Here is a 24,135-nt window from a genome sequence, read left to right as displayed (position 1 = left end):
TCAAGAGTGCTTTGAACTGTTGAACCATTGAACATCAGCTGGGGTGGAACTCATGGTTGCATGACCTGTGATGGGTGGACCATATGGTCTGACAACTGCGCTTAGACTAGTGGGTTTCCTTGTGTCAACTTTATTCATATCAAGACTCACGTTACAAACACAACAGTTTGCCTATGGTTGCGTGACCTGCATGGTCTGACAACTGCGCCTAGACCAGAAGCTACTAAAAGGTTTGACAAGTGGCTAGAGGTGAAAACTAAAGGAACTATTGGTGAAACTAACCAAAGGAGGGTCAGGTGGATCCTATGTTCTTTCATGAACTTGTAAATCAACGAGCTTGTGAAGTTGGGAGTTTTCAACTGTTATGATGGTGACTCTTCGGAGAAGAGGTCCCTAAGAGTTAAAGTCGGAGAACCTTCGTCTTGGGGAAGGGAGTTCCAAGACTACAGTGATGTGTGAACTTTTTGTTGCATTTTTTAACTTGGGGAAGGGAGACCCCTAAATCTTCATTTTGATGTGAACTTTGATATCTGCGAATCCACAGAAGGTACGTTCAGAACTTGTGCAATCCTTGCTAAGAAGAGATTATATTGGAATTGTGTTGAACATGAACCAGATACCTTTATGGAAACTTGAAGTAACATTTGCTTTGGAACACTGACTTTGGTTAAGAGCATTCCTTCACTAGTTTGTTGTAGTTGTGAGGACAGCATAGGTTTTTGACAGACAGATTTGTGATTTTGGACTTCCTGATATAGACTTCCTTTAGATTTCATTAGGCAGAGAAATCGTCATAGCATAGGGTTAGTTAGGCGTTCCATCATCCTGATCATTAATAAAGTTATTGACATTACATTGTGATTGTCTGTGACATCTCTCTTGATACCGTGTCTGTCTCACAGTATTTAAAAACCAACAGATCCTCTGCAAACATCCAATGTGAAATTCACAGATTGAATATAAGTTCCTGTGTGACCCCTGCTTTGTGAGTCCAGGTTTATTTGTAGGTGCATTGACATGTACATAATGTCTGTGTTTTAGTACTGGCATGTACAGTACATTTATTATCTGAATGGAGAAGCCTGCTCATGAATCCTCATTCAAAGTGACCCTGTCTGCGCAAGGGGACAGGTGGAGGCCATTGAACGCTGTATACGGTTCTAAGCACTAGCAATCAGAAACCTACACTTGGAGGAAGGCATTTGTACTGAGCAGTTCAAAGAACTTGGTCGGTCAAAACCTGTAACTTGTCCCCTCTTCATAAAAAGTGATAGAACCATTCTTTATGAACAACCAGGGTTCAGCATTTTTCTGAACAAATAAGGACCTTGCAGTCACCCACGCTATAAGGAGCACTCAAGTTGTCCCCAGACACGCATAAGTAGCTCATAAATCTGTTGGGTGGGACTCCCAGGTATGCCAGAGTGGGGCTGGGGGTCCGCAGACTCGGAGGGCCGAACACCCTCCCTAGAATGAATAGAGGACTCAGTCAGACAGCAAGTACAAACTGTGGTTTATTGCAAATAAAACCAACAGGGATCAATACAAGAACACTGGAAGAATCTGGTACATCTCGATGCTCCACGGCGCGCAGGCCGGTTTTGCATGACTCTGGTGACACCACCTGGGCCCTGCTCCAGAAAACCCATCTGTGTGAGGGGCTGGGTATTGGGATCATTATAACCTATACAGTCACCTATAGTTGTTATTCTACTGGCTCTTATATGTCAGGTGGCTGGCCTGGCCCAGCCCCAAGAAACTATCTATTACATTGTTGTAGAGTAGTGGGCCTACCATTGGTTCTTGCCCCTTGACATCCACCCCTGGGATTCTGAGCTGTGATTGGTTAGAGCTGATGCCCCTAGGCCTGGGACTCATTCGAGTTCTCAGCTCGCTGTGCACCTCTTCAAGTTGATGTGAACGATTATGTGTCCGTATTGTAACTTGTGTATACCACCTTTGCCTATGAGAATATGCTCCTTAAATCGCAACACTTGTTGCGTCTGCATCTGGTTTGCTGGGATCAGCTCCCTTTCCCACCACGGAAGACTATCCATTATCTCGTCTAGCTTCATCATGTGTTTAGCGACCACAAAACATAGCTCTGCAGCTCCCAATTCTGAGGATTTATTCCGCTTTTCTGCAGGTGGTGCCCTTGTCGTCTGGAGGTTGGAATGTCCTTGTATCTCTGACCTTGGCTGTGAGCCTGCCTTTGCCCAACTTGCTCTCTGTGCAGCCTGAGTCAGCTTGACTCATCTCACGTTCAGTGGCTTGAGGCCTGCTGTAATTTTCCTGAACCTTATAATGTGGTTTCTCCATTGTCCATGGTATGCTATTGTCCCTATAGGTTAGTTATATGTGGTTCGATCAGGTTCCATATATACTCCTGTATGTCCACGCAAATATTAGCTTCAAGCATCAGCAAGCTTGCTCAGGATCTCGTGTGCCTTGCGGTTCTGGAGCCAGTAGGAGTTGCATGCGTCATCGTGTCACCACCTCATGGGGCGTTAAATGGTGGTCGGACCCAGGCTTGATGCGCAATGCAGCAGTGCAAGTGGCAGGCAGTGAAGCCAGTTCTGAGAGCGTCAGGGTGTGCACAGGGCCCTGCCTCAATCCATCTCGAGCATGAGCACACTATCATGTAGCGGTATCCCTGACAAACTTGGATCATGTCACCATAATTGACATGTAAATGCTGGAAATTGCCTACTGGCCGAGGTATGGCTCCTCTGACAAGTCTCAATGTATGTTCTGCTGTAAATTGCTTGCATGTCAAACAGTTGCTTACAAATTCAGTCACGTGTTCTGCCAAATTAGCACAGAACCCTGTTTCTCCAATACAGGCAGCACTGACCTCTTTTCCCGTGTGTGTTGGATAGTGTCATTGTGTCAGTGCAGTGTTCAATAATGCTGGTGGCATCCCCCCCTTCCCTCTGTTATTCTGCCACCATAGGGCATCTGTTGGAGATACTGTACACTCCCTCCTGGTCTATAATTCTTTCACTTCTTGGGGTGCAATTCGCTGCAGCTCCATAATCTGTGTTGCTGGCAATGCATTGTACCCTTCCTTCAGTACCATGTTCCTTGCACAATCTCAAGCATTTGATGCTGTCTCCATTTCTAGCAGTTCTCCAAAGTATTCTGCACATTTTGCTTCTGAGTCTGCTTCTTCGTTTTCCCTTGAGATAGTATCTACCCCTTGTGTGTGTGCCTGGCACCTCACTATTGCTATCTCTGTAGGGTACTAAATAACATCAATCAATTTTCCCAATAGAATTGCATGCTGCATTGGTGTCCCATCTGCCCTCCTGAAGCCTCTCCTCACCTATCATGCTAGTCCCGAGTGTACTGTTGACATCACGTAGGCAGAGTCGGAGTACACTGTTACTTCCTTTCCTCTGCTATTCTCCAATGCTAGTATTAGGGCCACTAACTCTGCTGCCTGTGCTGTGATGTGTGATGGCAATCGTGCACTCGCCACTACCTCACTTGTGCCATATTCCCTTAACCTCACTACTGCAGTTACTGTTTGCCTGACCCCATCTAGCTGGTCAATTGTCAAAGATCCATCAATGTACAGCATGTCTCCCCCCTCAAGTGCATCCTCATGTACGATGCAAGTGTCACTAAATTCCTTTATGTTCTCTGTGCAGTTATGTGCACAGTCACCATCTTGTAAATTGTCTGTTAGGAAAATCGCTGGGTTAACAAGTCGGCACCTCACTATCTTTAGTGATCCGTTTGATAGTAGCACTTCGCACCCTGATGCTTTCTGTGTTGACAGTGTCCTCTTTGGCTTCTGCAGGATCGCAAAGAGGGTGTGCTCCACGTAAAGGGTGGTGGTGCACCCCATGGTAATTCCTGCTGATTTCTCTACCGCAAATGCGGCAGCAGCCAAAGCCTGTTCGTAATGGTAGTGTCCTGTCATTACTGGGTCAAGGTCTCCACTGTAGTATGCTATTGACTTGTGGCCCAAGCTTGTTTTCTGTGTCAGTACCACTTCATCACTACTCCATCAGTGTGTGAGAACAGGAAGAATTCCTTTTTGTAGTCCAGGATCCCTGACACTGGAGCTGTGCCTGTGGCTTCTTTCAGCTCTTCAAGTGCCTCAGTCATTTCTGTCATTCAGTTTCTTGCCTTGTGTCCCTTTTGTTCTTCCCTCAGGGTGCCCAGTAACGACCTTGTGTATGTACTGTAGTCACAAACCCATGCTCTGCAGTAATTGCACAACCCCAAGAACTGTTGCATTTCTCTCACTGTTGTGGATTTGGCTGTCATGCGTATTGTCTCTGCCCTATTGGGTGTGTTCTGTCGGCCATTTTGGGATATGGTCTGTCCAATGTATAGCACCTCTTTCTGACAATACTGAAGATTGACCTTGTCCACAATGTACCTTTTGTCAGCTAGCACTGTCAACATATGCACTGAGTCCTTTCTACACTGGTCTTCTGTCATGCTGCAAATCAAAATGTCATCTACGTACTGTAGGACCGTGCTCTCCATGTGTACGTTACATAGGTCCATCTGGATGCCCCTGTTAAAGATAGATGGTGACTCGCAGTAACCCTGAGGAAGTCTTGTATGTTTCCACTTCTGGTTTCTATACATGAAGGAAGTCAAGTATTCTGAGTTTGGGTGCAATGGCACTGACAAAAATGAATTTTTCAAGTCTATGACCGTGAAGCATGCCGCTTCCGCCGGAATGTTGGATAAAATTGTCACTGGGTTTGCAACCAGAGGATACTCTGCTTCTACAATGTGGTTTAGGGGGCGCAAATCCTGGATAAAATCCCCCCTTTGTATTTTGACTAGGTACACCACAGTGTTGCATGGGGACTCTAATGGCACTAGAATGCTTCGCTCAACTAGTGCTAAAATTGTCTCATAAATTCCCTCATCTGCTTCTTTTGAGAGTAGATACTGTTTTACTCTGGGTAAAATTGCTCCTGGTTTCACTTTTATCCTCACTCCCCCTATTCCTTTCAGAAGCCCCACATCATAGGGACTTGTGGTCCATATGATGCTGGGTACCTTGGGCAGATCCCCCTTGCAGAAGGATGGTGGTGCTTCCAGCACCATTGCCATCCTCTGTGGTACCTCTCTGTAATGTATTCTCAGCCAATATGTCACACTCATTTCAAACACCATCTCTCTCTCTGACCTTTCGTCCCTGAACAGGTCTTTGTCTGTTACTGTTGTAATGCCTGCACCGTTCTGCCACCGCGATCACTGCTCGCCATGGTCGTCCTGTGTCATCCATCCCATGTACTGCTATTCAATCGTCTCTTGCAACCACTGCCTCACTTTCTATTGGCACTATTGTCCCCTCTGCCTCGTCCAATGGTATCTCAGGTAGGTCTGTAAAGATACTCATTTGGGACACGCCATATCTTTCCTGCAATCCTTGGGAGCCTTGCAATAGCAATGTCAGTCCCATACTGGAACATCTCTACATCCACTGGCACTCCCCTCTGTACCTTCCGTCCATAATAGGCTTGGATGATCTCTCTTACATCGAGTATGTGTATTTCTGGTGGGGAGCACACTATCCCCTTGTCTGTGAATGTTATTGTCATGTTTAGTCTGCTCATAATGTCTTGTCCTAGTATGTTTACAGGTGTCTGTCGAGAGAATATTAAAGGCAGAGACAAATCGTGTTCCCCTATAGAAAGGGAAATATCATCTGTGAAAGGAACTACTTCCTGAGCCCTAGAGAATCCTTGAGTAATCACCTGACAATTGAAATGCCCCCTCTATAATGCGGGACCTAGTCACTCCTTTATCAACAAGAAAGGAGACAGTCTTGTCACCTAGCGCCACCCCTAAGCAAGGTTCCTCCGCAGGATTGGGTGCGATCAACAGGATAAAACACATCAAGTCTGTCTGTGGGCTGTCCTATTGAGAGTATAAGGACATCCCATTTCCTGAAAAGGGGTTGTTCCCCACCATGGTGATCCCTCCCAGCTTTCTAATGGGGACCGTTGCCATGAAGTCCATGTGCGAGACTGTGCAGCCGTTTTGCTGGAGGCTGTCTTGTATCTGTGGTAACTGCTGTGCATTGCCTTGAATCTGTGGTGCTTGTAAGTATTGTGTTATGGGTGCTTGCATCTGTGGTCTCTGTGTCATGGGCTGGGTGCCTGTTGGTGCATACTCTGTGTCTGTCCTTGTTGTAGCTGTGGTTGGTCCTGAGTATAATAGTCACCCTGTTATGTCTGCTAGTATTGTTTTCCCCAATTCTGCTGCATCCCCAAGCTTCTGCAAGCTCTTGAGATGTGTCCCATCTGCCTGCAAGCCTCAACAATGTGATGGCTCTCTCCCTTATCCTTGGAAACCCCCTGCGAAATCCCCTGGGCCCTGCTGCACCGGTGGCCCATTTCCCCGAAACCATACTGAAAAGCCCCCCTGGTTGTGATGCATCTGCGGGCCATACCGCGGCCTCTCGGTGGCCCCCCTTCCTCTAAACCCTTGCAGCATGTTCCCCCACCCCATAGATCCTCCCCCCGTGGGTGGTGACATGTACTGCTGCAGATGTGCTCCTTGTGTGCTTGCGCTTGTCTGTGCACTACGCTCGCGCTCGTCAGTACCGCCCCTTCCATGGCGTACTTCGATAGTTGCTTCTGCACTAATTTTGCCTCATCTATCTCTCTGTCCTCCACCTTTTTCTTAAGCTTCTCTTGCCATAGCCTACAATGGTGAATGATCATGAGTTGTATTTCTGGCAAAGCTCTTGCTTCCATGCCTACTAACATTTCTAGCGGCTTCTGTACTGGTTCTGGCAATTCCTCCTAATATATGGTAAAATACTGTTACTGTTTCATCCCAAGGTTCTTGAGTTTCAAGGCGCCAAAGCTCTCTGGGACATAATTGCCGCAATGTCAGATGAGTCTGGGTATTGTATCCTTAGTGCTTGCAATATGGCAGCACTGCAGTTTGCAAATGGCGATCCATTGTGCGTGGTGGTTTGGGTTGTCACTCCGGGGAACCCCGCCCTCCTCCGTATGTCATCAGCAGCACCCACAAGGATCACCACTAGTAGTCCTTTTACGTCTCCCACTTCTAGCCTCTGTCCCGCCGTCATTCTTTCCATTTCATAAATCAATTTTCCAGCACCCGCGCTCAAGGATGGTAGCCTACACCTGACGTTCTCCTTGTCAGTGTGTTTCCATGGTATATATTGGAGTCGTCCCCCTCCCTTTTCTAGCAGAGGCATCTGTGTGAACCCTATCTCCCCATTCACACTTCTAGTCAGTCTGACCTCTCTGTCTGCATTCCTAATGTCGGTGTACACACCTATCAATTCAGTTATGGGTATTCGGATGTCGTCATAAGGTCCATCCGGTATTTTCTCCCTTGAGCGTAGTATAGCCGTCTCCCCCTGCCTTCGTCCTGGGAGGTCTCCGAGTCTCATTATGTATGGTACTAGGTCATCAATGACGCATAGCTTGTCTACTGACCGTGGTGTGCGCTCGTCTTTGCCGCCTCCTGTTCTGCCCTGCACCTATCCCTCTCTCCCATTTCACCTGTTATCGGTGCTTGTCTTTGATGATTGGGGCCTATGTTGTTCCCCCCTCTCGTATGCACTGTTTCGTCCTCCATAGTCGGACCCCGAGCCCATGTTACTGCAAAAGTCATCTAATAAGCTCAGCCTTCTCGTAATTGTTTAAGTGTTTAGTTTCATGTTAATGTCGATGTCGCGCAAGTCATACCTATGCCCCCACACAAAAGCCCTAGGCCTCTTCTGGCCTGCTCTGTGGTACTTTTGTCCTGTGAGGTTGTGCTGTCTGGCTCTGTTTGTCTACCCCCTCAATGGTGTCATTTCCCCGATCTACTGTCCACTGTGTCTTTACAGCCCTTATTGCTCGCTCGTCGTCCTCCTTTCATGCGCTTTTCTGGCCACCTGCAACTTCCTTTGCTCCCTCTCAATCAACTTGCATTTTTCCTGCTCTGCTACCTCTCTCCGCCTCTCGATCTTTTCTCCTCTTATCCTTCTGTCCCGCTGCTCCCGTTCCTCTTGCTTTCTTTCTCTGCGCTTCCTTTCTATCCTTTCTTTGCATTCTCTCTGCATCTGTTCCTTCTCTTCCTTTCTTCTCTATCCTCCTTTCCCTGTCCGCTCCTTCTAGTCTCTCTTCTCTTTCCTTCTTCTTTGTGTCCGTTTACTCCATTATCTCGGCCCATTCACTCGCTTCTCTGCCCTCTCAAATCTTCCATTGCCTTAGTTGCCTTAGTTGCTCCCTCTGTCTCCCCATCTGTCTTCCCTTCCAGCTTCAGAAGAAACTGTCCCCCTATCCATTAGTTTGTGGCTATGCTCCCTATCCCCTCCTTCGTGTCCAGCTGCGCTTCGCTGCTCTCTGCTCGCCCAGTGGTTAGCTGCCCTCTGCCTCTCTGTCCCTCTTCCCTAGTGTATGTTGATGGTTTATATGTCGGATTTGAGTACCCCTCTGGTGCTCTTAATTCTCGTAATGGGTACAACCCATGCTCATTGTCTGTGTCATCGGAGACCACGATCAGGGGGACATGTGGGGGAGTGGAAGGTGGGCCCTTTTTGCTGGCTCAGCATCCACTGACGTCTTGCTGTGTCCCCTCCTCCCTCTTGGAACACCCTCCAGCATAGGAATATAGCTATGGGGCTGGCTCGCTTCTTCCCCTTATACGTACCCTGTATGTGCGTCAGTAGTGATTGCTGCACATCTTTAGAGAAACCTCTACACGGTGGCCATGGTTTAGTTAACTTCCCCCTCTGTGCTTGTAGACCATTCTATGCTATGCTATATTTACAGGTTTTCTCCTTATATGTTGGGAGGGTCTTATACAGGTGCTGTAGGGGCGTGTGTCCCCCGCACTTCCCTTGATACATTACTCTTGCCTTTACCTGACCTCAAGTTGAGGGTGTCGATGGTCTGCTGTCAAGGGGGAAACACAATGTAATCACAATGTTAACAATTTGCTACACACCTCTCTGGCTCCTCAACCTGTCAGGTGTGCTCCGCACACTGCCCCCCTCACACTCACTGCCTCCTCAGGGACACCCGCAATCTTGCACATGCGCCTTCCATGCACCGCCACTTGTTCACCTCCTCTGCCACTCCCAAGTTTCCAATGCTAGCTCCTCATCGGCTTGTGCTCGCTCTGTCTGTCGTGAGATACACAGTGCCAAATTTGCCAATTAGGGCTTTAGACGACTGCATTAGCAGCTGAAAAAACAATAGTTTATTCAAAGTATGTGCTAAATGCTGAAAGTAATGTGTGTTAGCGCCTCCATTGCGCTTTAGTGAGCTACAAGGACTATGCAGGCCTAGTAGGGGTGGTAGGTCACATTATGCATTGTGCATAGACAGGCAGGGCGGGGGCCCCAGTGTAGTAGCTAATAGAGACTTGTATTGGAGTGTTTGGAGCATTATGGCACCTATATAGCGCTTAGATATGGACACTCAGCTATGAGTGCAGTCCTGGTAGAGCTTGCTCCCATGGGGTTAATTGATTTTGGCTTCTCTTAACATATTCTGTTTCTTGCAACTGTAGCTCTGCATGGATTTGTAAACAAATCCTCTTTCCCTGAGAAGGCCTGGTACGGATTTGCACTTCCACCGATAAGACATTCCTGTGCTTTCGCAGAGGAGCTCCCAGTAGGGAGGGGCAGAGAAGGGAACAGGTTGGAAATTTACTGAGCTGGGTTTTCCCAAGAGCAAACCTATATTTTGCACAAGGAAAGTTCTGGAACTGTGTGTCATGTTGATTGACGGCACGAGAGCACAAAAGGTGCACGCACCCAGAACTGGGTGGGAGATTAATCCACGGACTTGGTTCAAGCAAGAGCAAGTGCCCGGAACAGGCTTCTGCGGCCCCCTGCAGCACTGTCATCTGAGCGGGGCTGGCAGCAGTTAGTTTAAGATGACCAGGGTCTCCAGAGCTGATTATTGATACCATCTCAAGGGGTGTAAGACTGTGTTTCTCTAAGTTTTGTGTTTCTCTAAGTTTTGTGATTGCTCTAATGAGTTTTGTAATTGTCTCTAACTTGAATTCCAAAGTGCTGCTAAATTTACTCTTCTATTATATTATGGTTTGTGTCTAATAAATGCTACATTTATACTGACGGTGTCATTTCACTAGCATGAGTTCACTGCTTGGCACGATAGGACCTGTATTTTGGGCTGAATTGGGTGATTCTTGCTAATAAGGGCTGGTCCCGAGCAAGATTTTCCCCTTTTCAAGACAATGTCCAATGCACAAACCTACGGGTGATGTCACCAATTTACTAACCACAAAGTGCTGAGAAGTCAAATACTGTGCACACAACGTTATAGCCTTTACCCTAAAACACCTAAACCCCAACATAAACCACACAGCTGTCTTCCTGCCTCCAGGCAGAGTATAACACTTTTCTCTTGTGTTCGATCTGTACCTGCTGCGACGCTTAACAAACAATATACCTTCTCTCTCCAGACTTAACCAGTTGAATCACCTTCCGCAATCTAGGCCAGCTTCCCTTGCTAAACCTTACGGGGATACTGTCATCTATGACCCAAGCTAAAACACCCAACCCACAAGAAATCTGCCATTTACATACTTCTGTCATCCGTGCCTTCGAGTCAATATTCTAGGTTGTTCACCAGAACCGTTTATCTCTAAACACGAATGTGCCCTAACCACATGTAATGATGTCTACCTCCACTCCTGTCCTTACTAAGTTCAACAATGCTACACAATACTTTGACAATACTAAATACTCCACAATATGCGATACCCTCCCTCACACCCACGGTTGCCGTGTGACTGTGTCAATACTGAAACTGCATGGTCTGCTGGCGCTGCTCAGATGCCGCGTCCTTCAATACTGCCACTTCCCCATCCTGGTATGCCAGGACTCCTCCCCGACTTCGGGCAGGATATTTTCCAAGCTGGCTCCCGACGGCCTTCCGCAGGTACGCGTTCCCAATCTTTCTCGAAATATGCGAGGGTACTGCAGCCTCTCAGGTTCTGCAGCGGAGGAGACGGCTTCGTGCTGGCCTGGCACAACCAACCATCCTCTGTTACCAACTTTTTGGGTGGGACTCCCAAGTATACCAGCCTGGGATTGGGGGGTCTGCGGACTCAGAGGGCCCACCACCCTCCCCAGAATGAATGGAGGACTCAGTCAGACAGCAAGTACAAACTGCAGTTTATTGCAAATACAACCACCAGGGATCAATACAAGAACACTGGAAGATTCTGGTACATCTCGATGCTTGACTGCATGCAGGCCAGTTTTGTAGGACTCTGGCATCACCACTTGGGCCCTGCTCCAGAAAACCTACTGGTGTGAGGGATTGGGATCATTCTAACCTATACGGTCAACTATAGGTGTTATTCTACTGGCTCTTACATGTCAGATGGCTGGCCTGTCCCATCCCCAAGAAACTATTACATTGTTGTAGAGCAGTGGGCCTACCATTGGTTCATGTCCCTTGCCATCCACCCCTGGGATTCGGAGCTGTGATTGGTTAGGGCTGATGCCCCCAGGCCTGGGACTCGTTCGAGTTATCTGCTCGCTGTGCACCTCTTCAAGGTAATCTGAACGATTATGTGTCTGTATTGTAACTTGTGTGTACCACCTTTGCCTATGAGAATATGCTCCTTACGTTGCAACACTTGTTGCCATCTGCGTTTGGTTTACTGAGATTGGCTCCCTTTCCCACCATGGAAGACTGTCCATTGTCTTGTCTGGCTGCATTAAGAATTTTGGGACCACAAAATTGACCTCTGCAGCTCCCATTTATCAGGATGTATTCCGCCTTTCTGCAACTGGTCCCCTTGTCGTCTGGCGATTGGAATGTCCTTGTATCTCTGACCTTCGCTGTGAGCCTGCCTTTGACTTCTTGCTCTCTGTGCAGCCTGAGTCAGCTTGGCTCGTCTCATGTTCAGTGGCTTTAATTTTCCTAAACCTTATAATATGGTTTCTTGATTGTCCATCTTATGCTACGTTCCCTATACGTTAGTTATATGTGGTTCAATTAGGTTCCATATATACTCCTGTTTGTCCACGCGAATATTAGTCTCAAGCATCAGCAAGCTTGCTCAGGATGTCTTGTTACTGCATTTGGCTAGTGTAAAAATAATAAAAACATTGACAGTATGTGTATCTGTCCTCTAGCTATAGAACTGTGTACTCATGTTCGTCATGTATACGAGTGTGTGTTTGTGTGATGCAGTGTGTTTCGTGTCTAATGCTGCTACGTTGTGGTGTCACTAATGATGTCAACACCATGGCTCTGAGTTTGTCCATATAATTATTTCCATCCACGGTCTCTGTTTCTTCTCCTATACATGTGAAGATGTGCATTGGCTTCGGTCTGTATGGCTGGCTGAGAGGGTACCTTTCAGTGTATTTGTCAATCATTGGCACACTCGGGAACTGTCCACAATGAAATGGGTGGCTGCGAGCATTTCTGGCCTTTCGTCTCATCATGAACTTTGGAGGGCGGATGGGCATTCTGGGGACCCCGGAAGTCCCTCATCAAATCCCCGTTTTCTTCCTTGCCATTCTAGCAATTGATAGCTGGAAAAGGAGACAAACAAAACTGCAAGTTTAAGAATGACAACATATGAAACCAGGACTGGATTGTTAAGTGGCTGACCATGCTCACTCGAGCCGGCCACATCAGTGCTTGCGGCCAGCACCTTGCTTAGTTCCCAGGACCACCCAGTGCGGCTGGGCAGACCATGATCACACGTGCCGACAAGGGCCTGGGGTACCAGGGATGCCGGGAGCATCGTGGTTCTATAGTGGCCTGGGTGGACCCAGGACACCATGCCGACCTGAGGGTCCGAGGTCAGCAGGACCTGCAGTACTGTGATCATGGTGACAGAGACAGGAGTTCCATGTTTGTAGCCTGCAGGCATTCTGAGGCACATGCGTGCAGGAGCTCCTTTTATTAGCGTGTGTCATGGCGCTTAAAAGAGCAATACACATACGATGGCCACACCACATGGAAGACCAACTCAATGGCGTCTGGAAGACTTGAGAGCTCCGCTCTAAGGACACAACTTGGTATCTATTTTACCTACTGTGATTAGAGCTCATATTGTCCCCCTGCCCGTCCTAACTTCCTGGACAACATTACTTTACATGTTAAAATACTTAAAATAGGAACTATAAAGTACAAGTCTAAGAACGCAAAGAGCTATTGATGAAAATGCTAAGATAGGTTTAAAACATCAGAGGTGACACAAGCCCCTGGGCAGTTGCACATGTCTTGCTTATGCTCACATATTTTAAGCGAAGGGCTGCCTTTAGCTGTTCCAATTGCACAGTCAACAAGCAATGTACACAGATATTTAACGCTACATTACCCGAGGAGCAAAGAGCCGGTTTTATCACGAAGGCCTGCAGACTCACCTGTTCTGACTTTTATAGGGCGAACCTCAACATTTACAAAATGTAACTTTTTGTGCTGTTCTGAAATATGCCAAACTGCTGCTAAACTCCACTAAAGTTGCGTTTAATACATATCCTGGCCTTCCAAACATTTGTGAAGACATCCTTCAACAAAACGCGTTGTTAGGATGAAAGCACCAAGATTGCCAGTAAGATAGCTCAGCAGGTTGAGCGCTCACTGGTATCATGTGAATGTGATCTGCAAGTAGTAGGTTTGAATCCCGGAAAGGCCAACGCAGCCTTTCATTCTTCGGGGTCGATAAATGAGTACTAACTTTGGTTGAGATGATAAATATATGTAAATATGTTCTATGTACAGCGCTTTGACAAAAGCGGTATATACATATCCAATCATTATCATTATGAGGCATTTAGCCTAGGGAAAAACGGATTGGCGAAGAGCAGCAACATCACCACCAAAGAATGCATTGCACCAGCCGAGTCACACATGCAGTACCCCAAGGCCTGTCGAATAACAGGTTTACAGAGCTGCAAGAAATTAACTGAAAGCAGAAAATCAAAGACTGCAATGGACGATTAAAATGAGAGCCTTCTGGGAGCCAGCCTGCTGGGCACATTTTCCACACGTGGCACAAACCACACCTATCAACCTATTGACCCTCCAAGAACGGAGACATCAGGCATATTTGACAGGTGAGAGCATTGACTCAATAGGAACTAATGCATTTTTTTGACTGTTGGCAAATGTTTCCCCATTGACGTCTATGGAATAAAAGTGGTGTCTTTAGATGCTGAAAATGTGTCCAAAGCAGGTCACACCCTCCAAACGTGGATGAGCCGAGAGGTACGGAAAACCCTGGAGTGGACTGGGGTAATTTTAAAGCAATTGGGTGACAAATGATTCCAGAAATATCACAAAGCACAAGCTCCTTGCGCTTCTCCAGCCCGACAGATCCAGCTGAATGTGGTGGATGTATATATTCACCAACATCTTTTGACCAAAAACAGTCAGGCTTTATCAAGTAATCCACATGATGATGACATCTTTCTTTGAAATGCCCTGTACCTTGATCTTCAGGACAGTTTCTAGCCAACTTGGTAGCCAGGGCGAAACACTACAATGTGCCCCCCCCTGACTGGCATAGTCCCTCCCAAACTACACCTGTGGCACGCGACAAAACCCTCCTCAATATCAATAAATCATTGCTAAACAAATGAAGCTGATTTCATTACATTTTAATCCACTTACTTTACAGAAGAAATCTAATGTGAAAACACAGCTGTTGCTGCCCAAGTAAATAGTTCTTCCGTCACCTGCTCTAAGAGAAGGCCTTGCCTGAATGCAGTTTCAAACTTCCTGTGCTGACATACTGTGGTGTGACCAGCCTGCTGTGTCTGAAGGCCCACGGACCACTGCCCCTGCATTGCAGGAGTTCTGTTCAAACCACCTCACTTGTATTTCGCAAGGGGTAACACTAGACTAAACATATCAATTATTTTCTGATGGAGGGTTACCATTCTAAGGTGAACAGTCTGGAACACTCCTATTGTACTCTCTCAAAATACCTCTATGAGAGAGGGAAAGGGGATAAATAACACCAATGAGTGCTCCTGTCTGCTTCGCATTAAATCACAGAACATTTTGGGAATATAACAATGATAAGTGATCTCTATATTTGATAAACAAGTGTGTGATAAAAGGGTTCTATGTGTAAATCAGTAGATACATAACAATCACATGGCTTGGTATTCACATCACTGTTCACAACACTCACCTTAACATTAAAATGTTTGTAACCATGAACCATACATACTCATTTGGACATATTAAGATTTTGGATTTGAGGATAAAATGGCTGCAACATCAGCCACTCAAATGGGGTTTAATGGCTCTTTTACTTCTTTTTTTCTGGTGAATTTTAGGATGTATACAATTTGGCTGTGGCACAATTTCGCAGCCGAATTGACCGAATTCTTGTGGGCAAAATTAACCCCCCACCACCCTCAAAACATTTCATCACCCACTTCCTACGTACCTTTTTGGCGTATGCTTTGTTTCTGACCCTGTGGCGTCAGATCCATCCCTCCTGTGCCGGTTGGATCTGGCCCTGCAGGGACCGCTTTACTTTTTTTCCGGTCCCCCGCCTCCAAACCTCCGGAAGCAGGGGACACCCCGCCACCCCCAAAGGCCATCACTACCAAACATGGGGAGCAGGGTACAGCCCCACAACCCCCGGGTACACCCCCGCAACCCCCGCTCCCCATGCTTGGTAGTGATTTCCCAAACTAATCGTTTTACAAATCGTTTACTAAGACCCAGCACCTCCCTATCTAAAAATCTGTATTATCCAAATTGATTGTTCACAAACGATCGAATGGTACTGGCCGAATTCGGCCAGATTTACCATACGATCGTTTGAAAACGATCAATTTAGATAATACTGAATTTTAGAAAGGAAGGGGCTGGGTCTGAATTGGAGCATGCCCAGTCCGCAATACAGAAACATGTTTAGGGAATTAGATCTTTAGACAGGAATGGATACTGTGAGAAGCCAGAGGGTGTCTTACCCTCAAGTCCCCGGGGATCTCTCTCTCAGGTGGCCAGGGCACGGCCATCACCTTTGGATCCAGACCATGGGGAGGACCAGTGCAGAAAATCACCCGTGTGAGGGGTCTTCGGGGTATGGTGGTGAGACAGCCAATGGTGAGATGCGGTATTCCCCCTTTTTTGTTCATCTACCCCACCTTATTTTGTAGGATTTTCCAGAGTCCCAGCTCCCCCTCCCCTTTTTACACAAACACTGGGACGAGGAAGAGGGTGACTGGAGGTAACCAGACTAACTCTCTCACATGTACTGGACATGTCCCGTTAATCGTGTCAAACAAACTCAGGCACTTTACACCAAGTGCATACACCTGATACCAGTTAGCTCTCCTCACACAAATAAAAGCCAACGCCTAAAGACACACACTGAGCAAGGTGAAAAACGGGTACGAGCAGAACTTCTGGGATGAGGGCACACCTACTGGAGCAGAGCAACTGACAACGGGACTAGAGAAGTGGGCTGAAAACCCCAAGGGTTCCCTACTAGAGGTCTTTGCCTTCTGCAGACAGCGAAAGACAAGTGGAGAAGGCCAGATCCCACAAGTGAAGATTGCATTGTGTTTCAAGTATGCCACTGACCCTTCCGGGTGAACGGCAGAGTTGGGGAGGTAAGGGCAAGCCTGTTGTACTAACCTTGACTTGTGAATTGGAAATAGCAAAACAAGAAAGAAGCTCACACAGCCAGTGAATTGGCAAGCGACCTGAGAGACCGGCGTGTGTTATAGTAGCAACATTATATCACAAGTGAAGGCTGCACGCGTGTGGATGAGACGCAAAGAAAGGCAGACCTGTGAATGAACTTTGAAGTAAAAGGCAACTGTAAGATCTCCGATACTAAGTAACAGAGTGGTACAGCGAAAGAAAGTAGCCCATTCGAAAGTTTCTATGAAAGGTACATTGTTTGTTTGAATCTAGAAAGCCAACTAACGGCAAAAGTGAGTTAAGCAAGAATAAATGTGAACTTTTTTTTTAAACTTTATTTTCAGCTGACGGTTACATTGCATCAAAAACATTGTACATATTTCCTTACGCATATTATTTGAATACAGAACAGGGAAGATGGTCTAACATCAGTAAGTGCTTAACATTCAGGGGTGAGCAGTTGTACCTCCTCCTCCGACTCCTCATGGGTGTCGGTTAGATACCAGCGGAGTGGAGCCCAAATGTCCTTTGGTCTACAGGTGCGAGATACCGCCTTAACATAGCTCTCTTCACATTTGTATATGAAAATCAAGTCCTTAAGCCACACTTGGGATGTGGGGGCAATCTTCGCCTTCCAGCATTTGAGTATGTTCCGTTTGGCCACTGTCTTTTATAGTTATGTTCAAATCTCTTTCCCACTTAGCCTTCATTGTGTCTTTAGAGGGGGTATGAGCCTGCAACACCTTATATAGCGTGGAAATATTGCCTTTAAACCCTCTTGTGTCATAATGGTAATCAGGAACGTTTGTGGGGTCGGCTCGGATGGGAATGGTGGCCATTTGTTTCTGCACGCTGCTCTCAGGCAATGATATTGTAGTGTTGTGATGAAACCTGCTGCAACCTTCCCCTGGACCTCCACCAAGCGCACAAACCTCCCCTCAGGGTATAGGTCTCCTAGCCGCATTTCCTTCCCCGGGTCCCAGTCTTTCTGTAGCATCGTGTCTAGCATAGGTTCAATGTCTGGGTGGTGCCAGAGGGGGGAGGAGGGCCAGTATGGATCTGTGCATTCCACTCTGTGAACTAGTGCTGCCCAGGCCGCCAGTCCGCCTGTATCATATTTTTCACATAATTTCGGCCAGTTAAGTCTCGCCGTGCCTCCTCCCAATATGAAGTTGGAGGCAAGTTTCTGTAGATTACTGAACAATTGACGGCCAGGCCAGATTGGAATTTTACTAAATAGGTATAATAATTTGGGTACAACGACCATTTTTAGCAGGGCTCTCTGGACATATTTAGATATAAGGAGTTTATTCCAGACACTCAGTTTGGTCTTGAGTAGCGTTAGGTACGGTTCATAATTTGTGGTATATAGGGTGTGTTTGTCCATAGCCATTATAATGCCTAGGTAGCGAGCCGAGTTCAGGGACCAATAGAATTGCGATGTGGCTGGTGATTGCGATATGCCCTGTGTAAGGGGGATGATTTCTGATTTGGCTTGATTAATTTTATAGCCCGAGTATTTTGCAAATTCATTTATCTCTTGCATCACAGGAGGGAGGTTGGTCTCAGGGTCTCTTACATACAGCATGGTGTCATCAGCATAGAGCAAGATGAAATGAGGGGGTCCCCTAATGCGGATTCCACGCCATGCGTGCTTGTATCGCATGCATGCCACCATGCCCTCTATGGTGAGTGCAAAGATAAGGGGGGATAATGGGCAGCCCTGATGTGTGCCTCTGTGTAATGTGAATTCAGGTGATAGGGTCTTGTTTGTTCTAATTCTGGCCTTAGGATCTTTATATAACAACTGAATATATCTCAGGAACACAGGTCCGAATCCCATCTTCTGTAGTGTGGTGTACATGTATCTCCACGAGACTGAGTCGAATGCTTTCTCAGGATCGAGCGCGATCGCCATCGTTTTTGCCTTTGGGTCCAGTTCCGATGTTATAGCAAAAAATCTACGAAGATTCAGGGCGGTGGATGCAGACTGGTCTGGATGTATTAGTATGTTCATGTAGGCTAGGAGTCGATTGACGATCGCCTTGGCGAATAATTTGGTGTCCGTGTTTATCAAGGGCAAGGGGCGGTACGACGTGGGATCATCTGGGGGTTTATGTGGTTTGAGTAAGACCATAAATGTGAATTTTGAGTCGAAGTGGTCCTGCAGTGCTCAGTAAAGTGCCACGCACATTTGAAAGTCTTCGGCATCCGAAAGCGGTCCGAGTCCGATTGAGGGAGACCTGATGTACAATAAGCTTGGGGAAGGGAGACCCCAGACAAGTTTGTGTTGAACTGTAACGCGAGAGGTCTCAGCACAACAGAGGGGGACCTACGTGAACTGTGTGCCGAAATGTCTAAGCCCGGCAGAGGGGGACCTTTGTGAACATTACATTGGAATACAATTTTGAAAGTCAAGAAAGGCTTTGACATGGAAGGCCAGGCGAGCCTCAATCCATGGTTTGGAACTGCTTAGAGTGTTAGAAACCGAGCCAGAGTGTGTCATCCTGCCTACAGGGAAAGCCTTACTGTGTGAGGTGTAACGCAAGGAAAGCTGGTTCAACCACCTTTATTCTTTTGAACACTGATTTTTTCCTTTGCATACATTTCTCCTTTTTACAGAGATAGGGCAGGCATTAGGTTTTGTTAGCATAGGCCATTTGATTTGACTGACTGCAATAGGACTGTTTTGTTTTATCGTTTGAGGGTTGACACTACTCTCATCTTAGTTATAGGGCAAAATAGGAGTTTCTCCGACCCCAACATTTTAAATAAAGGTTTCACAAATTGTATCCATTGTGTCAGTGTCATACTTGTGATACCATGCCTTCCCTACAAGAGACATCCAACAAAGAGGGAAAAATGTACAGAAAAGATTGTACTTCTGACAAATGTTAGCCTGGCCAGTAAATAAGCTGATGGAAGCGTTTAAACAAAACCAGCTTCTGATACATGGTATAGGGTCCACAGTTCCTCAGCCACTACCAGCTCATTGTTGTGCAGGCCTCAGTGCTTATTTCTGGGAAAAGGAGCAGGCCCATGCTTTATCTAACAGAGCTGGAATTGGCATCTCTTATTAGTGCTGGCCTGCATCTAGTGAAAACCATGGTGTGGTGGTGAAGAAAGGGCGTTTGGCCTCGTGGATGTACAATGTGAGGGAATTTCTTTGATTACTTTATGTGTTTAATTGTGGGGACAGTATGGCACGCCCGTTAGAGAAACATACACAAACAATTCTAGGGCGCTGTTGTATGGACATGGGACACATCAAACAAAAAAGAATCATATGTGCTGACACATAGAGGCGCACCACACAAACACATTAATAAACAGGGTGGTGACTTGGGCAGTGCACAAATCATTGCTGCACAGATATCACTGCATTGATTTGCCGTGGACTACGGTCTGCATAGTGACACAATGCACTCTGCTTGCCTAATTAAGATGCCATTGAGGAGCCATCTGGCAGTGGATGGCGTGCGTGTTAAGAAAACAAAGTTATTTGATGTTGAGCAGATGCATTTATTCCATGTCCCAAAGCAGCCACTAGACCACTTAGACAGGAAAATGACAATTAACCTTCTCGGGTATGTGCCATAGCTAACTAAAAAGTAAAACACAAAAAATGTTTTGGTGTGTGAAATAAAAATACATGAAAATAAAGAACATCGTTTTAAACTTTTTGTTAATTCTCCTGGAAGAATGCATAGATATGGTCAGCTAACTGATGCTTTGTGCTGGCCTTCAGAATAAAAATGCCCATGTTCAATTCTCATCCCTGTGGTGTAAAAGCAATGGCTTGTTAAATGGGCAATTACTTGCTGCAAACTCAGAGGCAGCTATCTGGGTTGGACCCTTCCCGACCCCCAATTCCCCAAGCGGCTTAAGCTCTGTTCCCCGGGCAGTCACCCCCTCTGCCTGCTCCAGAAAACAGGGCCGTGTACATTAGTCCCTCTTCAAACCCACCCAGGCCCCCGACTTCCCACCAGACATTTCAGTCAGCATGCTGCCCGCTTTCCATAATCACTGCAAATCTACAGTGCTTGTGTTTTATGGGACGCCCTTCTCCTTGACACAGGTGGGGCAGATTGACACCTACCTCTTCTGTGTCCCTTCCCCCTTCTGCGCCACAGGGAACTGCCTGTTCTGGGTTTTATTCACTACTCATGCATGCACACCTTCTCACTCATTCACAGACGGGAGCCCGCTGGAGTTAACATTCACTTTATTCCTCTCTCCTCTAACTGCCCTGTGTCCTTCCCTCGTCCCTCCTTGTCCTCCCCTCCTGCCTGTGTCATTTCCCCTTAAGGTAATCTCCTTCTTAAGGTGGACTGCACGAGTTACACCACAACACCCCCCCCCCTTATCGACAAATTGCTTGTGGGTATACAGTCATTTTCTGGCACTTGTAGGTGTCGACCCCCTCTAGTGCTAGGCATCTCCATCCCCCTCCTCCTGGCCTTCTCGCATACCCTCTGTAGTACCCGTCCCGCGGTTCTTCTGGTCTCTCATGGAAATGTAGTCCCTCTAGTTCACGAATCACTCTCCTTTGGTCGGATGGCGTTAGCGTCGGTGGGTGGAGGACTCCTTCCCGAAAAACTTCCAGGAGGTGATTCTGCCTTCCACATCTCGTGCACCACTGACCCATCGCAGGGCACAGTCCCCTCTGTGAGAAAGCCCCACCACACCTGTAACACCTGCACTCTCCTCTGCTCTGTTGTGTATTGTATTGTATTGAGAAGGACTTCCGTTCATGCCACCTTGGCCTCATGTCATTACAAAGCGTCTTGCGTGCATTGCTGTAACCCTCTCACCTCCTATTTGCTTTCTCAATGGTGGCTGCTTGGGGCTCCACTTACTAGCGTAAGGGGCTTCCTTAGGAGGTGCTTCCTCAGTACCAAAGATGTGCATCCCCTTATAATTCTCAAATGTATTGCTTCCTCGTCGGAGAATTTGTCAAATTCACAGTGGGCTATATTCTTCTGTAGTCTTATGACAAACTCCTCCACTGTCTCGTGCAGCACTTATGCAGACCTGTTGAACATGCATCTCTCAAAGTCTTTGTTTGGCTGGGCTACTTACTTCTTGTTTAGAGCTGTGATGGTCAGCTCATTCGTTGATCTCTCCTGTGTGGGTATGGTCTGCAGTTTTCCTTTGACTGCCTTACCCGCCAGGTTAGTAAATATGTCTAGGAGTGCTGGTGACTTGCTGTGTCCAATTGCCTTAACGAAGTCGGCGAACTCCTCCAGTAACCATCAGGGCCCTCTGTCCTGTTGTGGCTGGAGGTGAAATGGTTGGGGTCTTCCCAAAACGCTGGTCTAGATGCATAACTATTTTGGCCCACCTCTTCACTCTCCTCTTCCCTTTCCATGATGGTTGTTTTTTGTCTCTCCTTTCCTCGGTCACTTCAGTGAGGACCCCCCCCCCATATTTAGGTTAGGGTGCAGTAGACCCACCCCCGTCTGTTGCGCTTCGACTTCCACCACAGTGGTCCTGTTACTCGCTGCGCACTGTTTCCCTCAATGGAAATGGCCACATTACGTTCCTTATTTGTGTCTCTGCACTTGCTCTGGGGACTAGCTGCACAGGGTATAGGGTCCCAGGCCCCTCCATTATTTGTAATTGTGTACTGCGTGCGTCACACTGTACTGCCATGAGAAAACTGCTGGGGTCCTTCTCCTTGCAGGTGACTCCTAACACCACAACACTGCCTCCTGGCCCACCCCTAGAAACAGCACTGCTGCTCTTCCAGCCTAACATGGCGTGAACTTTGACGCAATGGCCTGATTTGACATTTTATTCAGAGAAAAGGAGGCTTGACACCTGGCAGTTCATGCAACAATGTATGTTGCGCAGAAGCACAGCGAGTTAAAATACTAACCCACAGTGTTAGGTGGGACCCTCCTGTGTGCGTTGCCCCTTTAAGGGGATGTGTTTTCTTGATGTGTATGGCCCCTTTAAGATGGGCCATGACTGCGTCATGGCCCAAGCTAATAAAAGGAGCCCCTGCAGGCACGTGAGATAGAGCGGCTGCAGACTCCCAAAGAGGAACGACTGAGTCCGTGTCTCATTATCAATGTAGGCCCCAGGCCTACACGTGGAGGCACAGGCCTGCACGCCCAGATACTGAGGGACCCGCGTGCCAGGATGGCAGCCGAGGTCCCCTCAGTCGGAGGCCTGGCAGGCTGTGACCCCACGCCAGGGTGCCGAGGCCCATGGCACCCGGGGCCATGCCGGATGTCCATGGCAGGCCCCCACCCCACACATGGTGGGCCTGCACGGCGCTAGCAGAGATAGCGCCCAGGGGCGCCTGCCGGATGACCATGGCAGGCGACCCCCAACAATGGCGACGAGGACCATGAGCCCGCGTTGCCCCCCTGCTGCTAGGAAGTGGTGGGGGGGGAGAAGAAGAGTTTCCAGCCCCACCGCGGTTTCGCGTGGCCTGCGCCTTACCGCCGTGGCACTGGGCGGTGTAGGCCCGGGCTGCCCCGCAGTGAGGCATACACCCGGCAACGTTCCGCCGCAAATATGATGAAGGTGAGGTGAGCCATGGCGTGTTTCGCCCCGGCCGCGGCCCTCAGTGGTGGGGGTGCTCGTGCGGCCGGGATCGAGGCATGGTGGCACCCTGACTCCTGCGACGTTTCATTTTGTGCAGGGGGAGGGGACGAACACCACCCGGTGCGGTGGGACATGTTGCGAATTATTCCCCGGCATCCTGCCATGCGGAGGATGAAGGGGTGTGCCCCCGGAATTGCAATGAGCGGTGTACGCCGCGAAAGGAGGGGCTCATGGCAGACCCCTGCGGCATCCGCTGTGCGGAGCCGTCGTGTCGTGCCTGTGGCCCTGGTGCGCCTGCCGTTGCAGAGGCCCAGTGGTCATCCCGCCCCAGAGACTGCGGATGCTGCTCCAGTCCGGAGCAAGCAAGAAGAGGTACGGTCGCAGCGGCAGTGGTGCGCCCCCCATGGGAGTCGGACTGTCTTCCCCAGCCGCGAGAAGGTGGAGGACGCGCTGGCCCGCCCCGCGAAGAGGAGAAGGAGCGGCGTCTGCCGCGAAGCGAGAGGCCGTGCTGGCCCGCCCCTGTACGGTGGGTCCTCCCCAGCCGCGTCCCTCTGCGTGGAGGGTGCTCGTGCGGCCGGGGGAGAATCCAGTCTGCTGCTCCCTGCGGCGTTCGCTGTGCTGTGGGGGTGAGGTGGGGATGCCAGCCTGAATTTAAAAAAACGAAAAAATAAAGAAAAAAAAAAGGACGCTGACGCGTGTGTGTGCTGTTCCGGCACCCATCCTCGGGGTGCGGGGATGCCAGGCAGCGGAGAATGTCGCGCTCCAGTCTAGCACGGACAACGGGAGGTGGATTTCCCCTGCAGGTGGCAGTGCTGACTGGTGTTGTGCTACCGCCAGAGTCCCCACAGTGATCACAGGCCCGGCAGAGCTGTCGGATGCTCCAGTCGGGAGCAGGTGGATAAGAAAATACCCGTGGAAGATCCCGGGCCGCTGCGGGTGAATGCTACTGTGCTCCAGC

The sequence above is a fragment of the Ambystoma mexicanum genome, chromosome 4p (genome assembly GCF_040938575.1).
Source record: "Ambystoma mexicanum isolate Mex_15411 chromosome 4p, UKY_AmexF1_1, whole genome shotgun sequence".
NCBI lineage: Eukaryota > Metazoa > Chordata > Amphibia > Caudata > Ambystomatidae > Ambystoma > Ambystoma mexicanum.
This window is presented reverse-complemented; position numbering follows the sequence as displayed.